This window comes from Balaenoptera borealis (assembly GCF_965194805.1).
Source record: "Balaenoptera borealis genome assembly, chromosome: 12".
In the NCBI taxonomy this organism is placed as follows: Eukaryota; Metazoa; Chordata; class Mammalia; order Artiodactyla; family Balaenopteridae; genus Balaenoptera; species Balaenoptera borealis.
In genome coordinates this window covers 101,897,675-101,920,109 of record NC_138869.1, presented here as the reverse complement: position 1 = coordinate 101,920,109, position 22,435 = coordinate 101,897,675, and the positions used below count along the sequence as shown (strand labels likewise).

General features: G+C 40.3%; 1 protein-coding gene and 1 long non-coding RNA gene across 2 annotated transcripts in view; one reads left to right on the top strand and one right to left on the bottom strand.

Moving 5' to 3' along the window:
* LOC309608220 (uncharacterized protein C6orf52) overlaps nt 1-22,435 on the bottom strand; it is a 391,220-nt gene that overhangs the window by 43,874 nt on the left and 324,911 nt on the right. The gene's annotated exons all lie outside the window — the stretch shown is intronic.
* Nucleotides 1-22,435, top strand: part of LOC309608226 — an 85,091-nt gene that overhangs the window by 56,513 nt on the left and 6,143 nt on the right. The window contains exon 3 of the long non-coding RNA XR_014232747.1: nt 1,310-22,275. This is a non-coding gene — a long non-coding RNA (uncharacterized lncRNA). The remainder of the gene's footprint in view (nt 1-1,309; nt 22,276-22,435) is intronic.

Here is a 22,435-nt window from a genome sequence, read left to right as displayed (position 1 = left end):
AGAAATCAAAAAGAAAACGACATACACTAGAAATCAATAAAGCCAAAAGTTGCTCTTGGATAAGACTAGTTAAATTGACAACCTCTTGTAAGATTAATCAAGAGAAAAGAGAAAATATATAACGAAGCGTTGTTGGGGTGAATATACAGATACTACAAAAATCCAAAAAGATAAGATTATGAACAACAAACCAATAAATTTCCAAAACTTAGGTGAACTGGAGACATTCACAGAAAGAAATTTAACTCATGAAAACTAACTTGGAAAGAACTAGAAAAGCCACATTAGTTCTCTGACCATTAATGTAATCTAAATTTTCTCACAAAAACAACTTGGTCAAGGCAAGTTCAGCAAACTTTTAAAGAACTTATTCCAATCTTATCCAAACTGCCAGAAAAGAGAAAAAAATAGGAACATGATGCATTTCATTTTGTGATGGATGCTTGCTTCAATACCAACAATATCAACCTATAAGAAAGGAGTGTTAACAGGAAACTCTCACTCCTGAACGTAGATGCAGAACCTAAACAAGATATTAGCAAAACAAATCTAATAATATAATTCCAAGACCAAGTTGAGGTTAGCCCTGGAATGCAAAATTGGTTTCTTGTTAGAATATTTATTAATTTAAGACTCCACTTTAAAAGATTATAAGAAAGAAGCTTTTTTTTTGCTTTGAAATTTGCTTTTCTCAACATTTATATGGGAAAAGAACATTCTAAAAAAAAAACATTTAGCAAACTAAAACTTGACAGGAACATCTTTAAGCTCATAAGGAGACTTTAACCAAACTAATATAAATATCATACCTAAAAGTGAAATGTTGAAAGCATTGGCTTTAAAATCAGAAAAAAAGACACCCATGACTTCTTTTACTCCCCACTGTACTGGAGTGCCTAACCAGTACAGCAAGAAAGTAAAACAACAAAAGATTCAAAAGGAATATAATAAATTGGAAAAAATATCACTATTTTTCTTCATCATAAACCCCATAAGATCCCCATGTGAATTACTGGCCTTCACATTTAGCCAAGTTGCTGAATACCACGTAACTAAAAAGGTTCACTGCGTTTCTGTATACTAGCAGCAAATAATTAGGAAATACAATTTTTAAATGATATTTTTTATAATAGCAAAAATGATGGGGCATGAAAGAAGTTGAGTCGAGGCTCTGAACATCTCAAAGAAGACTTTTTTAATTTAATTTTTATTTTATTTTGGAGTAGAGTTGATTTACAATGCTGTGTTAGTTTCAGGTGTACAGCAAAGTGATTCAGTTATACATATACATATATCCATTCTTTTTCAGATTCAAAGAAGACTTTCAAGAGAGTGATTGAGTGGTAATGATCAAAGTTTTCGATCAAAAAGGATGACTGGATTTAAGATTTTGGAGTTGGAGCCCCTCCAGGTGCTGACAAGGCCTTAGGTGTGGCAGGAAAGCCAGTGGCTGAAGGAAACAGAGGCACCAGCACCTCATTTATTTCCTTATAAGAAATGATTAAATAAGAATTTAAAGTAAATGGCTGAATCAGGTTGTAAGAACAGTGGAGAGGGGTCTAGGGGACTTGTCAAGAGATTGTTTCTGCAAGGTTTCATTTAGATCAATAAATGTAGCAAAGATACTTTTCTTCCCATTTTACTATAACAAATAACAACATGTTTTACTGGTAATTGCTGCATTACAGTGTGGCTTGGGAGCATGGCAGACGGGGCACGTGGGGAAGAGCTAACCACCACCTCCCACAGTCAAGTCTTAGACACGACCACCAAAGAAAGATCAGTAGGGGAAAATAATCAGGAAACATTTACTTTCAAAATCCACAATTTTTATAACAAATAAATACATCAGCACCAAATATATGTGTGCTTGTGTTTCTGTGTGCACATTTTTACAAAACACTTTGGGTCAGACTGTATGAAATTGCCATTCTTCTGTGGGCAAATGAGTCAATGTCAGCAATTTCATATGATGGAACCTAATATTTTCTGAGTTTGCTGTAGGAAAATCACTGACCTAGCTGAAAAGGTTGGTTTTAAAGATAAAGGGGATGGAATGTTACAGACTATTTCGTGCTTTTACGAAGGAAACAAAAACAAGCACAGCTCTCTAAGTGCCAATTATATCTTGCCATTATTGCCAAGATGATTCTATTAACCATGTTAAGAAGCTATAAAGTAAAATATTTTGCTGGCTACTCCTTTCATCAACGTGGGTAGATATTATCCCTTGACTAATGAGTAAGGGTTCTTTTGATTATAAAATGCAGTTGTATATCAGTGTGGCTTAGATGCACATCATCTGCTGTACAATATCTAACTGGCATAGATTCTAATCCCGATGTTTTTATGTAGGCTTTGCTTCTCTATTAAACTTGAAAGTGTTAATTTGCCAGTAATCACTCCACTTTCTCCTATCGTCTCACTGAAAGGACAGGCCCTTACTGCATGGGTAAAATGTAGTAATGCATTTAGTGCTAGGCCATGATTTTAGACCTCCAACTGTTTTACTGGCTGTGTAACTAAAAATAAGATAACGTTATGCTGGGTAACCACCGCTTTTGCCGACATTCACATTTTACAAATCACTGCACAGTATGCAAACCATTATATTTTTTAAATGCTGAAATCCCAGCCTAGGAGTCAAACGCTTCCATTATTAAAAAAGAGCTTTCTGGACTGTAAAGTGGAATGAATCTTGGACAGGGGAGCTGCTGGGCTGAGTTTATACCATCAGAATAGTTCCTGTCAATCCCCATTCCTGCAGCTCGGCTGGGAACGAGCATTCCTCGTCATCAATGGTATAGAGCAGGATCTTGAAAGGTTGGTGGGTTATTTTTGTCTCTAAATTTTTATTTGATCTGTAAACCTACTACTTATTCAAAGAATGCAAACCTGAGAACAGTTATTGAGTAAGAACAGTGGAGAGAAATAGTATGCTTCTTTACACAAGCTTACATTAAAAATTAAGGGTCAGAGGAAAGAACTTTGCTGGTTCACATCATACAAACACATAAAAGCCCTGTGATATTTGTACTTCTGTGATCTAATCAGAAGCCCAAAGCATGCCATCTTTAACTGAATATTTGTTTTGCATGAAAGCATTGATAAATAAATGGAGTTATCCTAAGCTGCATTTTTATAATAGCATCTGCTTTCAGAAATACCAGTCATTCAGAACAAATGTTCCTGAAGCACATTGCTCTGCATTGACACAAATACTGGCAAGGACTTGGTGAAATTGCCTGGTACCTGAACTCGTTTTCAAGGTTCTATGGGCTCTTTATGTTTTTTTCTTTTTAAGTCTGTGATGGTCTGTAGTTTCCCCAAATGCTGCATTCATGTAAGACCTCAGGTGTATGTAAATGCATCTGAAGCTCATATAAATTGGCTACAGGGAAGACAGAGTTTACCTAAACTTCCCAGGAAACTAAATGATTCTGGTGTCAGTCAATTACGATAGGCCAAATATAAAGTAAAATGTCTGTAAATTAGAAGTGCATAAATGTCCGAGTATTATGAACTGATTTTTAGGTTCAGATTGTAACTTACTTACTTGTAATACCCAAGTGAGTAGTGGGGAGACAATCACAGAGGTGCATAAGAGAAAATGTACTTAAATCTGTGGTTTCTAACCATTCAAATGTTCATCGAGGGACGAGAGAAGGAGGAAAGGGATGTAAGAATGTGGATTTGAAAAACACAATTTAGTAAATAAGAAGTGAAATTAGAAATAACTTCATCTGTGAGTTTTGAAATTCTGGATTTCTATATGGGATTGACCGAAAAAGGAAGTTAAGATTATTGATTCTGTAAGAAAAAAAGTGAACCTTCAAGAAAGATCAGTTAAAAATTTAGTGTTCCTAGGAATTCAGAAAAATTATGGGGATATATGTATATGTATAGCTGATTCTCTTTGTTATACAGCAGAAACAAACACAACAATGTAAAGCAATTATACTCCAATAAAGATGTTAAAAAGAAAAAATTAAAATGTATGAAACTCATTTTTTTCTAACAAGTCCCTCATGTTCTCCAGTCTTGAAGGCTGGAACCCCTACTTCCCCACATCTTTCCCTCCTGCACAGACAGCGCTTGTTACTCTTATGAATGCAAAACTAGATCTTTCATTTAAACAGGAGTGGGCAGACCAGTGTCAGGCTAAAATGCGTCTTCTGTTGGTTTGGGATCAGGATCTTTTTAGAGCTAGAGGGGAACTTGGAATCCATCTGGTACAAGCCTTTAATTTTATACACAGGGGATCAGTGACACAGAGAAGTTAAGTGACTTCCCTAAGATCACACAGCTAATAAGCCATGAATTAAGCCAAGTCTTTTTGAGGCTAAAAAGTGTGTCCAAGCTGCTATACGAGATTGTCTGTACTTCCTATTCTCACCACCACTTCAAAAGGGCAATTAAGAATGAATGAAATAACATGAATGGGCCTAGAGGGTATTCTGCTGAGTGAAATAAGTCAGAAAAAGAAAGACAAATATCCCTTGTTTTCACTTATACGTGGAATCTAAAAAAAAAAAAAAAAAAAGACCAAATAAAACAGAAACAGACTCTCATATACAGGGAAAAAACTAGTAGTTGCAAAAGGGAGGGGCATGGAGGGGAAGGGCAAAATAGGTGAAGGGGATTAAGGGGTACAAAGTACCAGTTATAAAATTAGTAACTCATGGGGATGTAAGTACAGCACAGGGAAAATAATCAATCAGATTGTAATACCTGAGTATGATGCATAATATATAAAAATATTGAATTGCTATGTTGTACACCTGAAACTAATGTAATATTGGGTCAACTCTATTTCAACTAAAAAAGAAAAGAATGAATGAAACTAATTCTTTAAAGTTGTATACAGTTGACCCTCCATATCAGCTGGTGTGGAACCTGCAGATATGGAGGGCCGACTGGAAGGGACTTGAGCTGCTGCAGATTTTGGATCAGCGGGGCGGTCCTGGAACCAATCCCCCACGGAGACCAAGGGATGGCTGTGTATATCCCCTTCACAATGGACAAAATTAAATGTCAGAGGAAAAAACTCTATCGGCCATGGTTTGGCACGGACAGCAGGCGAGAAGTCTCAGAGCCTCTCTGAGCGGCCATGAGGCTGTGACACAGGTGTGACCAGTGCCGAGAGGGCTGTCGGCAGAGGCCTTGGCTCAGAGGCCAGGCAATCAAGCACAGCCTCTTCTTTTAGAGTCTGAGTCACTGAGTCGCACCTCTCCTGGCTAGCTGACTCCAGCTTAATCTGAAGGGTGTGGTGAAGACTCCCTGCCTTAAGCTGGAGATTCAGCCTCGCTTCTTTTCTAGGGAAAGTGAACGACCCAAGGGATTTAGCTTGGGATTTGGCTGTTGCTTCCAAGCTTTATGAAATCTACATTTTAGGCCAAATTTACAATATTATGCTACAGATGATAAAGTTAGTTTTCGATTTTGCTTTTGTTTTTTTAATGTCCTAAGGAAACCCCAGGGCCTTTGCACGCATTTTCAAATAAGGCCAAGTACTTAAGATCATTTTCGAAACTCTACATATTGTAGGTAATTTTGCCCATACTGGTTTTTTGTTTTGGGGGGTTTTTCTTTTTATTGGTTTGGTTTGGTTTGGTTTGGTTTTTTTTTTTGGGGGGGGGGGGTTTGGCCACGCCCCACAGCATGCAGGATCTTAGTTCCCCGACCAGGGATCAAACCTGGGCCCTCGGCAGTAAGCACAGAGTCCTAACCATCAGACCACCAGGGAATTCCCACCCATACTGTTTTAATATTTAAAAACTTGACTTTTACTTTATAAAGATTATGCAATAGCCATATTATACGAAGTGTTGGTACAATGTCTTCACAGCGTTACCCGGCCCCCAGACGTGGCCCCTTCACCAATGGCCAATGGAGTTCCTGGGACTCAATGTTCTGAAATGAGAGCTCTGTTTCCTGGCTCACTGAAATCATGTCCTGTGTGCTCTCTGCCACAGCCCCAGCTTCCTGGCTTCTCTGTGTCTCAGCCTGTTAACAACACATTAATTTATTTGCTTGGTAAGTTCTACTGTTGCTGGAAAAATATTGTACAAAGTAGATAACTTACTGAAGAAGACAGGAAGCGCCTCCTTTTCTCCAGCTTTAGTGGCAATTAGAAGTCACTCAGCCCATCTGCAAGCTGGTTCCCTTCTCTGGAAGATGCCCAGATGCTCCAAGGCTGTTCCTCACCCTCTTCCTTTACCACCGCAGCCATTCTGGAAACACAGAACGCCAGAATGATCTCCCGTTCCTCTTCCACTTCCCCCAAAAAGCTCATTTTCCTTGGGGAGAGAAATCTTTGACAAGAAAATTCTTCAATAAACAGATAAAGCAGACTCTTTTTTTTTTTTTTTTTAACTCTCAAGTCATTAAGAAGCAGGTATCACATTCAAAAGGTAATGAGAATTAGGCCTTTTCTCCCCCAGTCACTCTACTGAAAGCCATTAGTAGTTGCAAATCAATTAGGCTAAATTGGCTCATCACATTTTCTGTACCACAATCTAGGAAATGCAAACCTGCAGGGGGAGGGAGGAGGGCCGATGTGCCATGGGAGAGGATTCATGCACCCTGGGCTGGCAGGATTTTTCCACTGAAAAGGGGGTGAGTCAGTGGGGTTCCCCAAAGGGGTGACCAACCCCAGGGTTTTACATCCAGCCTGTTTATGTATAACTAACACCCCACTCTTGCTAATTACATAAACTTGTCAGCTGCTCTTGTTGCTTGACCATTTCTTTGGCCGGCATCTCCCACTTTCTATGTTAAAAACAAACAAGTGAACAAAGTTGTGTTCAAACTCCACTACGGTTGTGTTGTTTCTGTGTCTACTTTCTCTGAAGACAATGTGGAGAAGCCGCCTGTTAACATCATCTTGTATAGCTATAAAGAAACTCTTGCCAGTTTCCAGACTTGGGCTCTTAAGAACATTTCTACTGCTTCAACGTTTTAATATTTTATTATTTTTTTAATGAAAATTCCTTAAATTGTAAATGCGTAAATGCTCATCATTTGCTGAATCCACAAGAAATAGATGTGTGTTTTTATTTCTCCTTCAGAGACAAGGAAATAGGTGATCAGGTAGCAAGCAGGATGAATAATTCTTCCTGTATCCTGTTTTACAGCTTCCTAAGAGGAGCACAGAAAGGGAAGAACATGGGCTTCTCTTTCCTGGAAGCAGGTATACCTGGGTCCCAGACCAGTCTTGCCCAGGCTTTCACTAGCTGTGTGACCTTGGGCAAGTTTCTTAATTCCGTTGAGCCTCCGTTACTTATCTACCCTGTAAAAAGTCAATAGGATAAATTGTGGAAAATAATTAGCATAATAGTAATAGATGGTAGCAATTATTATTATTAGGCCCATAAGAATGAAGGAGCCAGAGCTTCTATACACAATTGTTTCAGCCACTCTCTTGGAACTGGCTGGTCTTCCATGCTGTGTGACGTGAAAAGCTGAGGTCTCAACCAATTACTTTTAGTTCAGTCATTTAGAGAGATAATTTTGACCCCATTCTAAGGCACTCCTCATCCTCTATTAAAGTAGAAAAATAGACGACAACACACCCAGAAAACAAAGTCTTATTTATACTCAGTTATAGTAGAATGAAATAGATTGCTTTTGTAATGGACACTGTTGGTTTCCTTCCAAGCATCCGTTCCACGTCATCCCAATTTCAGTCAGGAAGATTATCACTCTACCCCATCTCCAGGGTGGACCCTGGTTGCCCTGTGCCAGTCAGTTTAATTATTGGTTCAGAGATGAACCTGAAGCTAAGTTAATCATAGGGATCTCCAGGATTTTGTTTAAAGGTTGAAGGAAGAGGAATTCTCTCTTCCTCTGGGAAGGCGTGACTTGGACATGGAAAGCCAGGAGCTGCTGCAACCATTCCTACTCTGAGAAAATCCAAACTGAGAATGAAACCAACCACCAGAGAAGCGCAAAGCCAAAGTGAGCTCGGAGACACAGAGCCGGGGAGCTGATCAAAGCACTCTTGAAACTTACTAGAATGTTGGACTTTTCAATTTCTTGAGTCAATAAATGTCTTTAAACCCGTTTAGAATTGGATTACATGATATGTGTGGCCTAACATATCTTGACTGTTATGGCTTTATGGTGAATCACTATTATACCACCACCCTCTCTTAAGGGTTGATGTATAAAACCCCATCGTATACATTTCTGCAGCTTCTAGAAAACCAATCTTGAAGACATTATGTTACTATTGTCCTTTAATCCTGAATCCACATAGTAAATTTACCTTTTGAATATAATGTTAGAGAGGAACAATGTTCACTTCGAGAGACTCTACATGCCACCATTTTTTAAACTATAAGATCTATATACGAACGTAATTTCCTTTTTGCCTCAACTATCTAGAAGAGGTACATAATGTTGTCAGGTTTGGTCATGAGAACTAAGGGTACCTTGGCAATGTGTGACAATAAGAAAATGAAGGAGGCTGAGAATGTGGTTATCAGGGACCCCCAACACCAACTGGGCATCAAGGGGCAGCATGGGTCCTGGACACGCCTGAAAGGACAGAAGGCCGAGACAAGGAGTAAGTGTGCTCAAAGGCTTAGAACAGTTTGGACAGGATCAGGCACAGAGTAAACCCTTAAAAAATAGCAGGTCTCTTCTGGGGCAGCATTTCTAAACCTGAGCAAAGAATCACCTGCATGAGACCCACTTGAGGAGTACAGGAAAATGGTTAAAATGAAGATTCCTGGGCCTCAATCTAGACCTATTAAATCTGATTTTGGGTGGTCTTGGGAAATCCATATTTCCAACGAGCTCCTCAACTGAATCTCCTGTATTCCAAATTTCCTAAACTTGCCTGCCCTAAGACTGACCCAGAGCACTTTTTACTCTATAGACCAGTGCCCCATTCCAGAACTCATGAATCAGATTCTCCTGGGTAAGAGTTTAGGAATATTGATATTTAACAAGCAACCCAGGAAATTCTTATGATCAAGTTCATTTAGGAAAAGCTTCCCAGAGGATACTAGAAATCAGTTGGCACTAGACCCAGGGGCTCTCCCACCCCAAGTCTGCTGGGCAACAGAGAAGTCCAGCGGGATCACGTGGCACTAGAAGATGTGGCTAGGTCATCCGATCCAAGGTTCCTCATGGCAGTGAGCATTCCTACACTTCCCACCCCGGTCAGGTACAGTCCTAGGCCCTTCTAATGGTTCCCAACATCAAGGCAAACCCAAGCCAGGTAATAGGAGGCATTTGCCTGCAGTGAGCCTCAGGGTCCAGTCTCCTCTCTTTCCTTTATTATTGCATCTCAACCATGGCTACTTTAAGTCATCTGAGGAACTTTTAATAAAATTGATGCAGGGCTCCAACTCAACCAATTAAATCAGAATGGCAGGGGCTGGGGAAATTGGATTGTTTATTACACCTCCATCCCCCATCTAGCCAGATTCTCATGTACAGCCATGGCTGGGAAACATTGTGAGTTGTTACCATTCTCTTTCTCTAATCTTTATTGTCAATTGCCCTGCCTCAGCATTTTTATTTGAAAAGATCCTCTTTAACAGTTGCTGCAAATGGGTGTGGGAGTACATTTAAAACAGTTTAATTGACTCATTAATTCAGTCAAAGAGTCAGTGAGTTTATCTTTTAAATACCCAACATATAGGTGAGTAAGCTTTTTTTAAATCCCTCCTCAATGATGGAATGTAAATCATAAGGATTTCTAGGTCCAGAATTATGAATTGTGCTTACCTCTTTAGTAGTTAGCATTCAGTATCTATCACTCCTCGAGGGTTGGAAAACAATCTACATGAACATTAAGAGGTGGGCCTTGACCTTGAACCTGACGGATTCATCCTCCGCAGAAATTTGGTCCCATACATGAGAAGCCATCCTTGCCCGGGAAGTGCTCCAGGCACCCTGGACTTACAAGAGGGCAATGCACTGGGGAGGGTTTGGAATCCCCTTCTCCCTACCTCTGGCCACAAAAAAATAAATAAATCCTTTTTAATGGAAACAGTAAACGAAGAACCCTATAGGTCAAAGGGTCTTGTAGCAACATGGATCATTAGGAGTAAAATTCTAGATCAGTAACTTTGAAATAACGCTGAAGAGAAATTCAGTATTTCCATAAGCCCCTCTAGAAAGCCCTTACTCATGGGACACATCAGCAGGGAGCTACTCTCACCAACTGACCACTCAGCCCCAGCACACAGCGGTCAAAGTACTGAAGGATCCATGAGTCAAACAGAAGGATTATGGAAAGGTTTGGTGGAGAAATTAATCAAACCAACCCAACTACAGTGGAAAAAAGAGCTCTCGGGAAGTAGAGCAGAAAATTATTTAGATGACCGTGTACTTTACAAATTGTTTATAGGCATGAGCCTGGATACAGTGGAAAGAACATTGGAATTAGTGACCAGAGTCCTAAGACCCAGTCCCAGCCATAACATTACTGCCTCTGTGACCTCCGGAAAGCCTCCAAATCCTTCTGAATCTCAGTTTCCTCATCTGAAAACGGGAAATGATTATACCTAGCTCACTAGGCTGTAATGTAGATCAAAGGAAATTACAGGTAAGAAAGTCCTTTGAAAAAGACTTTGTTGTACAAAAGTAGGGTGTTATTATAATTCCATGGCATAAGAGCAAATTTTAGAAGAAGGCAGACCTGCGTGCATGAATACAGTAGGGCATCTAGAAATGGTATAGTTATACTCTATGCTGTGAAAACTTTTAGCTGAGAACTTTGAGCAATTAGATGCTCCAGAGCAAATTGAAGGACACAGAGAACTTGGAGGAGGTTCACAAAAGAGCCACAGAGATGATTAAAGAGATGGAAAATCAAAGCCATGCTCAGGAAACGTTAAAAGAACCAAGTCCATACTGCTTGGAGAAGACAAGTTTACAGGGTAATTTAATAATTGTTTACGAGCACATGCAGCCTGGTGTCCAGCTGTTCTTTCCAAGGGACAGAGGAGAAGAAAGTATCATAGACCTTTGCCACTGGCAGATTTTGACAAGTAAGGTTTCAAATCATTGTGCATGACTCTGGTGGTTCCTCATTCATGATCATTTGTAATTTTTCTAAGCCACAACTTCTAACCACAGGTGTGTGGATAAAACCCATTAGCTCATCAGTGACTGAGTCTATCCAACCACCCAGCCTAGAAATCTCAATGTGTTCTTCTCCACTAACTGTCTTCCACACAGCAATTCTCAGAACTAGCCGTAGCAATGGCCACCTTTGAATGTTTACTCTGCACCAAGCAGTTTGGGCTAAGAGTTTCATGGGAAGTATTTCATTTCATGGAGAAGGAAAATGAGGCATGGATAAATTAGATAATCTGCTCAAGGTCACCCAGTTAGTCAATGGAGGAGCTAGCACTTCAACACAAGTCTAAGCCAGAACTCAAGTTCTTACTCTCTGTAGCAAGTTGTGCTTCTTTGTGAAAAATGGCCCCCAAAATGAGGGAACCATCTGGTGCTGATGAGAGCATTAAGGCAAAATAAAGAAGTCAAATAAAGTGATGGTTCTTACCACAAACCAAGTTTCACTGAATTTGGATATAACCGATATTTACGACACAAACTAGACCACCTCAGATATTGACATTCCACTCCATGTTACATTAGTGTATTTGGAGATTTTCTATTTCTGCGGCCTTTATCTGCCTTCTCAGTCCAATTCGTATGTTGGACTCTGATTGTCTTCCTGCCAATGCTTGTCTAGTATACCCTATCCCTCTCCTGTAGCAGTCAAAGCTTGCTGCCTATACAACAAAAATAAGTCAACATCACATGCGACCCTGCTTTTTGTCTATTTCACACCTTCTCATATTTGTATTGTTTTCCATAATCTGATGACAGTACCTGTGCTTTCTGGGTAAATTCTTCAGTTCTTTTCCACAGAGATGAACCAGCCCCAGTATTGTTAGTCTGTGAGCCAGTGCTGAGATAAGAGCCAATCTAGTTGTGGCGGTAGCTGGCCCCTTGTCTTCACCTGGACAGGAATTCTGGGCAGTACTGAGGCCAAGCAACCAGACCAGTGAGGAAATGCAATCCAACCAGGTAGCCAGAGTCCTTCTAGGCATCAGAGGAAGCTCACATGTGTTGAGTCTTTCCGGTGCAAGCAGAGTTTTCTGTAGGACTAGTATTTGCTAAGGGTGATCTACAAACAGCATGGAGGGAGGTTCTACAAAGAACCAAGTGGAGAGCACATTTAAAATGCTTCAGAAAAATCTTATAGGCCAAAAGGACGAGGGATGGATTTTATTTGCTTTTCCTGGCAGAAAATACTTAAAAATCAAATGAGTGTGACAGACACATGGAAACGTCTAATTTATAGATGAGTTTAAATATAACTAGGATTCCTTGTTTAGAACACATCAACTTTATTTCCTGATAATGAAAACAGCGTTTGCCTAAATTGAATTAATCTGTTCAAGTATCAGTGTGCTATGAGATCATTTTTGACCCTAGAAAGGAGAATTTAAGAGCATGTCTCCCATTGATGTCATGAAAACACAGGAAAGGGGCCTAAGGAATTCCCCACTGCTATTACTGACGCCTCTCATTTATCTACTTAGGGATTATCTGCTGTAAGATTTCCCCCTCCTGTCCCAAGCTTCTGGGCTATTTCCTGCCACCGTGAGTTTATGTACCATCGGAAAATACTAACATATTTTAACAGATTGAATGAAACCTAATTAAGAAGTTCTTCCTAAAAATTAAGTGCTATCTTCTAAAGCCAAATTGAAATCATGTTGTTCAATGTCTATTTTTCCGATGACTCTCTCCCACCAGTATGTATAATTTCAAACCCACCAGAATTCTCTTGCATTTTCAACAGAACAAGTGACACTTTCTCTTAGATTTCCCTCTACCATCTCTAACCAGCCGTTCCCAAAACACTGCCCTTCTCCCTTAATTAGTTCACACTTTTAAACACCCCATTCAATCAAACAAACAAATGAGCACAAGCCCTCTAGTACGCAGTGCCTTGAAGGTACTGGTGGCTCTATAGGCTATCTTTGTATAGCTGGTCTTTGAGGGATGCCCTGGACCCTTCTGCCTCTCTTGTCTCATCTTTTTCCTTTATCCCCTCACTCTTTCCCCTCCAGCCACACTGGCCTCCTGTTCCTCAAACACACTAAATAACATTTCTGCCTCAGGGCCTTTGCACGCATTCTGTTCCCTTTGGCTCAAATGCCCTTCCCCAAGCCATATTCATATGGTTTTTTCCCTAAGCTCCTTCAGGGTTCTTGGCATCCCACAATTTAACAGTAAATTAAATCCACTGGATTTAATAAAGCATCTCTCCAACCAGTTGACACCTCAGCAGCTAACTAACTTCCGTCCTTGCTTTATTTTTCTCCATGGCACTTATCAATATCTGACGTCTACGTATGTCACTTGCTGATTTGTTTATTGTCACACTCTTCCATATAAGCTCCATGAGAGCAAGCATTTTGCACCTTTTATTCACTCTGATATCCACAGTCACTAGGATAATGCATGGTAAGTAGGGGACACTCAACAAATATTTGAGTGAATGAATGAATGTTTGAATGAGAAGAAAATTCAGTGTCCGAGTGAAATGAACAAGAAATTTCTAACGCATATTGGTTAGAATTTCTTGGGGAAACTTCCATCCTTCCTGGGACCTGCCATGTGCAGACACACACAACCAAGTGAATGCTATTGTGAAATTAGACTTTCTTAAGTCATTGGGCTATCCCATAAAGTATTTGAAACCCTAGACCTTCAGTGATAGGTTTCTGATACAACTTGATTATAATATGGTAGTTTGATTTAGACCCCATTGATATGCTTGAAATGTAACTATGTGACTGGTTTTTAAAGGATTCTTTGGTGGTATGTGAAATAACTGGCTGCCCCTGTTGTGATAAGGCCACCAGCCTCTGGGATCTAGCCTTCTTGATAAAAATTAGAATTCCATCCAGACATTTCCATTAGGGAGACTTCTAGCTGTTTCCCTCCGAGAGCCTGAGGCAACAACCCAGGTAGCTCTTGTTGCACCTGCTGTGACTGGCTTCCAGAAGGGCTGGCTCTCCTTCCATTGGTCAATAAAGGACTCTGCTTTCTCCAGGACCAATGGGCTGGATGTGTGCTAGTCCTGCCTGCACCCAACCCTTATCTAGACTGGAAAGAAACCATCACCCTTAACTCCCCTAGAGAGCCCCTACATACCCCTCCACCCTTTCCCTTATGAGTCTCAGGAAGACAGATTTCTTTTATTCTGAAAGTCTGTGTCTCTATGCAAAAGTCTATTCTCCTGAAAGAAAGGAATTTGCTTCAGTTCTGTTTCTGAAACTAGAAAATCAGTCCTTCATCAAATGGACATAGTCACAGTTGCCATGACCTCAAAATAATATGAACAAATATTTACTGAGTGTGAGACAGTGGGCTGGCTGCCATGAAGGAAGAAGGATGGAATATGAGCACTTCTTCCATAACTCCTAAAAGACGTAGACGTGTTACCTGTAGCAAAGCCCAGTCTAGCCTGTTCTTCATGCCCACCTGATAAATGTTGGAACCTCAGGACAGGCTTCTGAAAGGACCCCAGCATTCCTGGCTGAAATGGTAAATGAGACTTTAAAACTGACAATAAGCACTTGCTACATTATTTCATGGAATCTAAGATTTTATAATATCAATCATAAGACTCACCGTTATTTTATGAACAACAAAGAAAGAAAGAAAATGCTACCAATTAAATCATGGCATCATTGATCATAAGGCATATTTCAGAGATGTTAGAGTGTGAGAAGTGTGAGTCTCAGAATCAATGAAAAATGTGATGCACCAAGCGCTGTATGTACCTAATGTCATTTAATTCACAGAATAAAAGGCTTAAATGTTTCCTAAGTGGAAAAGCCAAAGTCAGGTCCATGTCTTCCTGTCTCCAGGGTCCCAGCCTATGCCACCACACTTCTCTGATGGCTTACAATTATCTTGGAATAGAACAGAAAAGGCACGATGGGACAGGATCCAGGTAGGTCTCTAAGGTATCAGCCCTTACGTCTCACACTTAGAGTTCCATTACAACAACAGCGAATGCAACAACTTCCTCTCCCCACCCAATCTGATGTGCAAGGATGTACACCCCTTTGCTTATGCCCTAAATCTACCAGCAGTTCCCAGGGTACCAAACTCAATCCACCACTGACCTGCTGCCTTCCCCTTAAAAAGAACACAATATTCTGAGAAGTCGTCAAATTTTCTGGGATTTAGAGGGTCATCATTCTATTTTCTCTATTTTTGTGTGTTTAAAAATGTTTATAGGATGGACCTAGAGATGATCATACTAAGTCAGAGAAAGAAAAATATCATATGCTATCGCTTATATGTGGAATCTAAAAAAATGATACAAATGAACTTATTTACAAAACAGAAACAGATTCACAGACAGAGAAAACAAATTTATGTTTACCAAAGGGGAAAGGGTGGGCGATAAATTAGGACTTTGGGATTAACAGATACAAACTACTATATATAAAATAGATAAACAACAAGGACCTACTGTATAGCACAGGGAACTATATTCAATACCTTGTAATACCTTGTAATAAACTACAGTGGAAAAGAATCTGAAAAAGAATTAATTTTATGTATATATATATGTATATATATATATATATATATATATACATATATATATAACTGAATCACTTTGCTGTACACCAGGAACTAACACAACGTTGAAAATCAACTATACTTCAACTTTAAAATGTTTATAATTTAAAAGTTTTCTTAAAAATCGGTTAGAATACAATGTTATAATAATAGTCAGCATGTATTAAAACTTTACTATTTACCATAGCAGTAATCTTAAGATCATATATCGAATAAATGGCAGAGCTGAGCTCAGTACGAGCTACAGGACATTGTGCACGTACAGCAGAGAGGGGAGGTTACTCTTTCTGAGGCTTCAGATGAGAAAATGTTTGATCAAAGTCCTGAAGGGCAATTCACGTTCAGTGTTAGGGTCAGAAGAGAAGGAGAATTACATGTACCAGGACAAAAAGGATGGGAGGCTACTTTTAGGAAAAGACTCTAGGAAACCTCAGATGGCAATTCCTAAGCAATATTCCACCCATATTCCACTGGCGACAAATGGCTGGTGTTTCACTGAGTACTCTACCCTTCGAATCCATGAAATCAGTGTGCCTGTTAGGTATCTTCAAGCAATTCTCTTGAGACAAAATACAATTGACTCATTTGAACTCACATAGGGAATGAGCGCCTTTTCCTGCCTACACTTGGACTGGTTTTCTGGGAAATCTTGTGTGTGTATGAGTCTTCACACATCAGCCCAGAAAACAAATGCATCGGGCCTCGTGCATTTCCTCTTCTTCTCAACAGTCAGGGAGAATGTGAAGTTCAGCATGTCCATCAAAAATAAAACCAAAAAAAAAAAAAAAAGGTTTGAGGGTGTAGCATTGACATACAGGGCTAAAAACTTTTAAACTAATTTGCTTCAAAAAAAAAAAAAAAAAAGAGGAAAAGAAAAGAACCTCTGATTGTTGCTTAAGCAGCAGATTCTTGAAATTTCCATAACAATGGGGCCAGTTTTGCTGAACCCCCATTCAGCCTGGAGTCTTGGACTTGAGGGAGCCTCTCAGGTGGCCCACCTAAGAATGGCAGCAGGAGGGGCAGCTGAGTGGACGCAGGGGAGAGAAAGGGGACGGGGAGGAGGAAAGAACCAAGAATGAGTCCAGTAAAAGCGGACTCAGCAAAGAGAAATATTCTCTGAAAAGTCGGCAGATCAGCGATCTCTTGTGGTGCCTGACGCTTTAAAGGACAAAGTTACTGAAAGATTGATGCTAAAAACTCTAAAAATGGATGCTCAGGCCTTAGAATCCTAGACACACTGATCTCCCCCAAAATATTTTCAGACGTTAAGTTGCAATACTGTTGAATTAAGAGTGGACATTTGGCTTTATTTCCCACATGTTCATAATACTTCTATCTCCCCAAACCACTTTTCCCCACATGAGAAACACACATCTATAATAAGGTATGAAACTTACAGGTCTCTAATTCTCTCTCTTTCCCTTTGGGGTATGGATTAGATACCTTGGAAAAGAATATCACCTACTTATCCTTTTTTTTTTTAAGAATTTTTTTTTTAATTTATTTATTTTATTTATGGCTGTGTTGGGTCTTCGTTTCTCTGCGAAGGCTTTCTCTAGTTGTGGCAAGCGGGGGTCACTCTTCATCACGGTGCGCGGGCCTCTCACTATCGCGGCCTCTCTTGTTGCGGAGCACAGGCTCCAGACGCGCAGGCTCAGTAGTTGTGGCTCACGGGCCTAGTTGCTCCGCGGCATGTGGGATCTTCCCAGACCAGGGCTCGAGCCCGTGTTCCCTGCATTGGCAGGCAGATTCTCAACCACTGCGCCACCAGGGAAGCCCCCTACTTATCCATTTTTGATAGTGGATAGCCCAGTGAAGTCAGACAGTCAATAGATACATCTAAACTACAAAGTTGAGGGACTTCCCTGGTGGTCAGGTGGTTAGGGCTCCATGCTTTCACAACAGAGGGCCCGGGGTTCAATCCTTGGTAGGGGAATTAAGATCCCACAAGCCTAGCAGTGGGGCAAAAAAAATAATAAAATAAAAGTTGATGAGAAGGGCAGAGTCTGCAAATGAAAGTAATTAAACTCATTAGTCAAAAGCAGAGAAAAAGAAAAAGCAGCCAATAAGTTATTAGAATAGAAAAAGGTTTTCTTAATGGAAGGACACCATGAAAGTGACAGTTAAAAATGGAATTAATTTTTATACAATAAGAGATAATATCCTTGCCAAGGGAGCACCGATATAGAAGTTGCTTTCAACCCCTTGGTCATGTCACAGTATATAGTAGCCCAAATATTTTTTTAGTAATTCTTTTGACTTACCTGTTCATCTTTGGTTTGTGTGTTTCTTCACCATGCTGAACCCCTGACGGGTATCTATATGCTATGTGATAGAGAGACAATTTTTTTCCTTGGGATGGATAACGTTTATACAATGTTCTGGAGACACATTTGTTCAGGGGTAGAAACTAAATCTTAATTCGGGCTTTGAGGAATTTATGTTCCTTTGAGAATGAGTTTTGCCACTTTGCCCTACTCAGGCCACGGGTGGGCTTACGACCACGCAAGGAGAGTTGCCAGCGGAAAAACGCCACTGATAAACGGCTCTTCTCAAGCAATCTGGTTCATTTATTTCCTTTGTTCACTCAGTTCTCATAAGACCATCATTCCAGGATCCTTGCTGCAAAAAACTGCCAAGTCACAAGAGTTGAGTCACAAAACGTTGGATGCTTGACTTTTCTGGTTTTATCGGTGTGTTTGTTTGCTCACTGACATGCAGCCTTATAGACAATCTAGCTGCATGACATTCATTTTCTGGTCCCCAACACCCTGGTCGAGAACTCCAGACTCGCCCAGCTCTTCCCTTAGAACCAGAATTGTCTTCCCAGGAACTTCTGAATAAGCAGGCCTAGGGAGGAAGAGAGAGAGAGGGTTTGCAGGCACAAACACAAAATCCAGCTTCCGCTGAGGACTGCAGCCTGCTGCACAGTGGGAGCCAAGAGATCCAGGGCTGCCCGTGTAACAGATGCAAGTTTCCCATGCTCCAGTTCAGCTGGGAGCGCAGGCTGTAAAGCAGAAATAAATCACGTGAAACTTGCTGTCATCTCTCTCTCCCTTCCTGCTAGACCCTCTGACACTGCCACTTGACTGGCTGGAGTCGCTGTAGTTTTTAAATGAAGGCTGGAGACTGGCATTGGCAACACTGCCTAATTTTTAGCTAATACCTTTGTGGGTTCTGCGTTCGCATCTGGCCGGTGCCATCATGCTGGGTGGGATTATAATAGGCTGCTGCTCTTTCCCAAGCAGGAAGCTGGAGTCCTGTTACCGACAGCCTACACAGAGGCTTGTTCCAAACACAATAGCACATCACAGCCAGGGAAGGGTCTGCGGTGCGGGACATCTCCCAAGGCATAAAAAAAAGAGAGAGAGAGAGAGATGTGTTAACCGTATTAACAGTGCCAAGTAATATGCTTCGTTAAAAATTTAATCACCTACAAGTGCAAAACAAGTGCAAAGCAATCATGTTGTAATTAGCACAGCAATTAACACCTCCCTTTTCGATAGCACATGCATCCTAGGAAGTGCAGGATTGCAAGTGTTTATGCTGCTGACAAGCTCGGTTCCTATAGAGAGGGGAAAAAATTGCTTAAATAGAATTTTTTGGGTTTTGGCATTCGGGCTGTTATGTGTTCATGAAATCTCAGAACCAGCTGCCATTTTGGTTTTTGCAGAAGTTGTTCTGCTGTGGATTATAACTAACCAACTTCTCCACTTCACGCGTTCTCTGAAGCTTCTTTTTCACATCCCCTTCCTCTTTTCTAACATTAAAATATGAATAAATCAGTGTAGGGACCAAATTTGCATGCTAAATGGGGCTTCTTGCCAAAAACAAATAAATGTTTGTCTTCCTCAGGCTGTTATCAGAAATAAAATACCCAGTGGCAAGGGAAAGGACTATTGGAAAAATTGCAAGCAAAGAATTCACTCTATCACGTCAGAAAACTTAGATCTCTTCTATACTGTCAAGCCTGGCCACTGATGCAAAAAAATCTTCTTAGGGACTAATAACCAATTTTCAAGGAAGAAAAATAGGGAACGAAGGCGAACACTCTCTCCTTACACACCACCCACATCAAGCCCAGGTCTGGTCACCAGCATGGCCTACTAAGTGCCAGGCAATGCGCTGCCTACTAACCTGATTTACAGCTTCCCCAGCATTCATCTCGATATGTAGAGATTTGTGGGTGAAGCAGTCTTCAATTCCCCACTGGATAAAGAAAATTGAAATATCTTTAACTTTTCAACCTTCACGTCGGTACCCCAAACGAATGAAAGTGTGACAGCACATACAGCCTGAGATGCCCCTTATTGGAAATTCATCCAGGGCCCCCAAGTCCTTGGCATGGTTTAGAAATTACTATGAGAACGGAACCTAGCTAGGGTCTCTAAAACTTTAAATGTGTTTGGAAGGAGTTTTATATGAAAATTTTTTTATAAACTAATGAAACATCCAGGGATTTAAGAATATAATGAACAGCATGAGAGAAAAGCAAATTAAATCTGTAGAAGGAATGTGCTTTATTCTTTTTGGCCACCGATAATGGAATGGATGTGTTTCAGGGACCAGAGGAAATATTTGGAGTATGATATTTGGGGAATAGAAAGGTAGCTGCCCAACCCTCACATCTTTATAGCTGACTTTGTGACAACATTACTAAGAAATGAGGAGTGAAAAGTAACAGTCATAAGAACTGGCTAACATTCTGATGTTCTGCAGACTCTCTAGAAAGTGCAGGCATTCTTAGAGGCTATTCACTTTCCTGGTTTGCTATTTCCTCTTCCCAGCAACGCTTTTGTTTAAGCTCAGAAGCTGATCCTGAGAGCTGAGAAAAGAAACCTCAGTGAGATAGAGGACACACTTCATAAGAGCGGCAATCTGCAACAGAACATTCACACTGGAAAGCTCAGTAGGAAGTAAAATGAAACCCCTGTCTCAAATACAGAGAGGACAAATGTCTTATTATGCTAAAAAGTCTCAGATTAAGTATAGAGAGCTAGTTGGAATAGACAGTTCCCATAGTCATCATTTTTATTCATTCTTACAAAAATACATCTTTTGAGACCGATGCTCTTTAAATATTGCCATCATTTGTAAAACTGGTTGAAAATGTCTGCTGTATCTTAGCCTTAATCCAAAGACCCAGATGATATATTCCTGCATTTGCATTTATTTCTAATAAATATTTTGCCTCTCCTGCTCAATTTTTATTTTCTCTTTCATCAGAAAGCCTTAAATGCCAGGAAGTTTTAAAACAGACTTCGCACAACTTTAGTAATCTTATCTTACATGCTTGCTAGTTCATTCATTCATTTAATGAGTACTTACTAGATATGCCAGGCATTGATCTAGGACTAGGCACTCTTTACAGTATGAAAGCAACTAACAGCAACAAATAATAAGCACCCCAAGCAACATGAGGAGGTTTTTTCGCTGTCATATCCCCAGTGCCCCGCTCAAGAGACTAGCATGCCTTAGAAATCTGTTGAATGATAGTTTGCCTCTGCTAATCCCAAACTCCCATTCCTTCCCTCCCCTAACTCCATCTCCCCCTTGGCAGCCACGAGTCTGTTCTCTATGTCTGTGAGTCAGTTTCTGTTTCATAGATATGTTGATTTGTATCATATTTTAGATTCCACATATGAGAGATATTATATGGTATTTGTCTTTTTCTTTCTGACTTACTTTACTTAAGATGGATAAACAAGGTCATGCTGTATAGCACAGGGAACTATATTCAGTATTCTGTGACAAATCATAATGGAAAAGAATATGAAAAAGAATATATATATATGCACATATATATGTATAACTGAGTCACTTTGCTGTACAGAAGAAATTAACACATTGTAAATCAACTATACTTCAATAAAATTTTTTTTAAATCTGTTGAATGAGTCAATGAATAATCAACCAACCTCACCCGAAGCTGATAGTCTAGTAGAAGTAATGTCAGCATATAAATATCTCTAATACTACTTCTAAATTGATGAGTACTCTAAGAAAAAGACATATTCATTGCTAGGGAAGGATGGAGAGAATACTTCCATTTTAAGTGCTGGAGGAAGAGGAGGGAGTTAGGATGACAGAACAATAGGCATTTCAGTTTTGTGGGAGCATGGAGCCCCTCAGTGGGAATAATGTTGGGATAATGCTGGGAAGGTAGGGGGAGGCCAAAGCACAGAAGCCTTGAATACCTGCCAAGGAAGATTAAATTCAGAAAGGGAAGCCAATAAAGGGAGATGAATCTGGCCACAATGTATAAAACCGATTAGAATGGAAATAGATTGGCGGCAGGGAGACCAATTAGAGAACTATTGGAAGAATTCAGGCAAAAGTTAAAGTTCACCTGAACTGGGTGAGGGTAGTATGGAAGAGAAAAGGGTAAAAGCAAGAAACTGGTGAATTTCTAGCAGAAGCTGTCAGGTGAGAGCTGACCCATGTCAGACACCATGAGGCCAGACACCCATGTCAGGTCTCAGTCCTTGGTGGTGGCCTGGAAAGTGTTGGTTCCATTCACAGAAATTGGAAACAAAGAAATAGGAGCATATAGGGGAGATAAGATGAGAATTTAGGTTTTAGACATACTCTTTTTAAAGGATTGGCTGGATATTGGGTGGCAAATCAAAGGTACTTGGAGGGGCTTCCCTGGTGGCGCAGTGGTTGAGAATCTGCCTGCCAATGAAGGGGACACGGGTTCGAGCCCTGGTCTGGGAAGATCCCACATGCCGCGGAGCAAGTGGGCCCGTGAGCCACAACTACTGAGCCTACGCGTCTGGAGCCTGTGCTC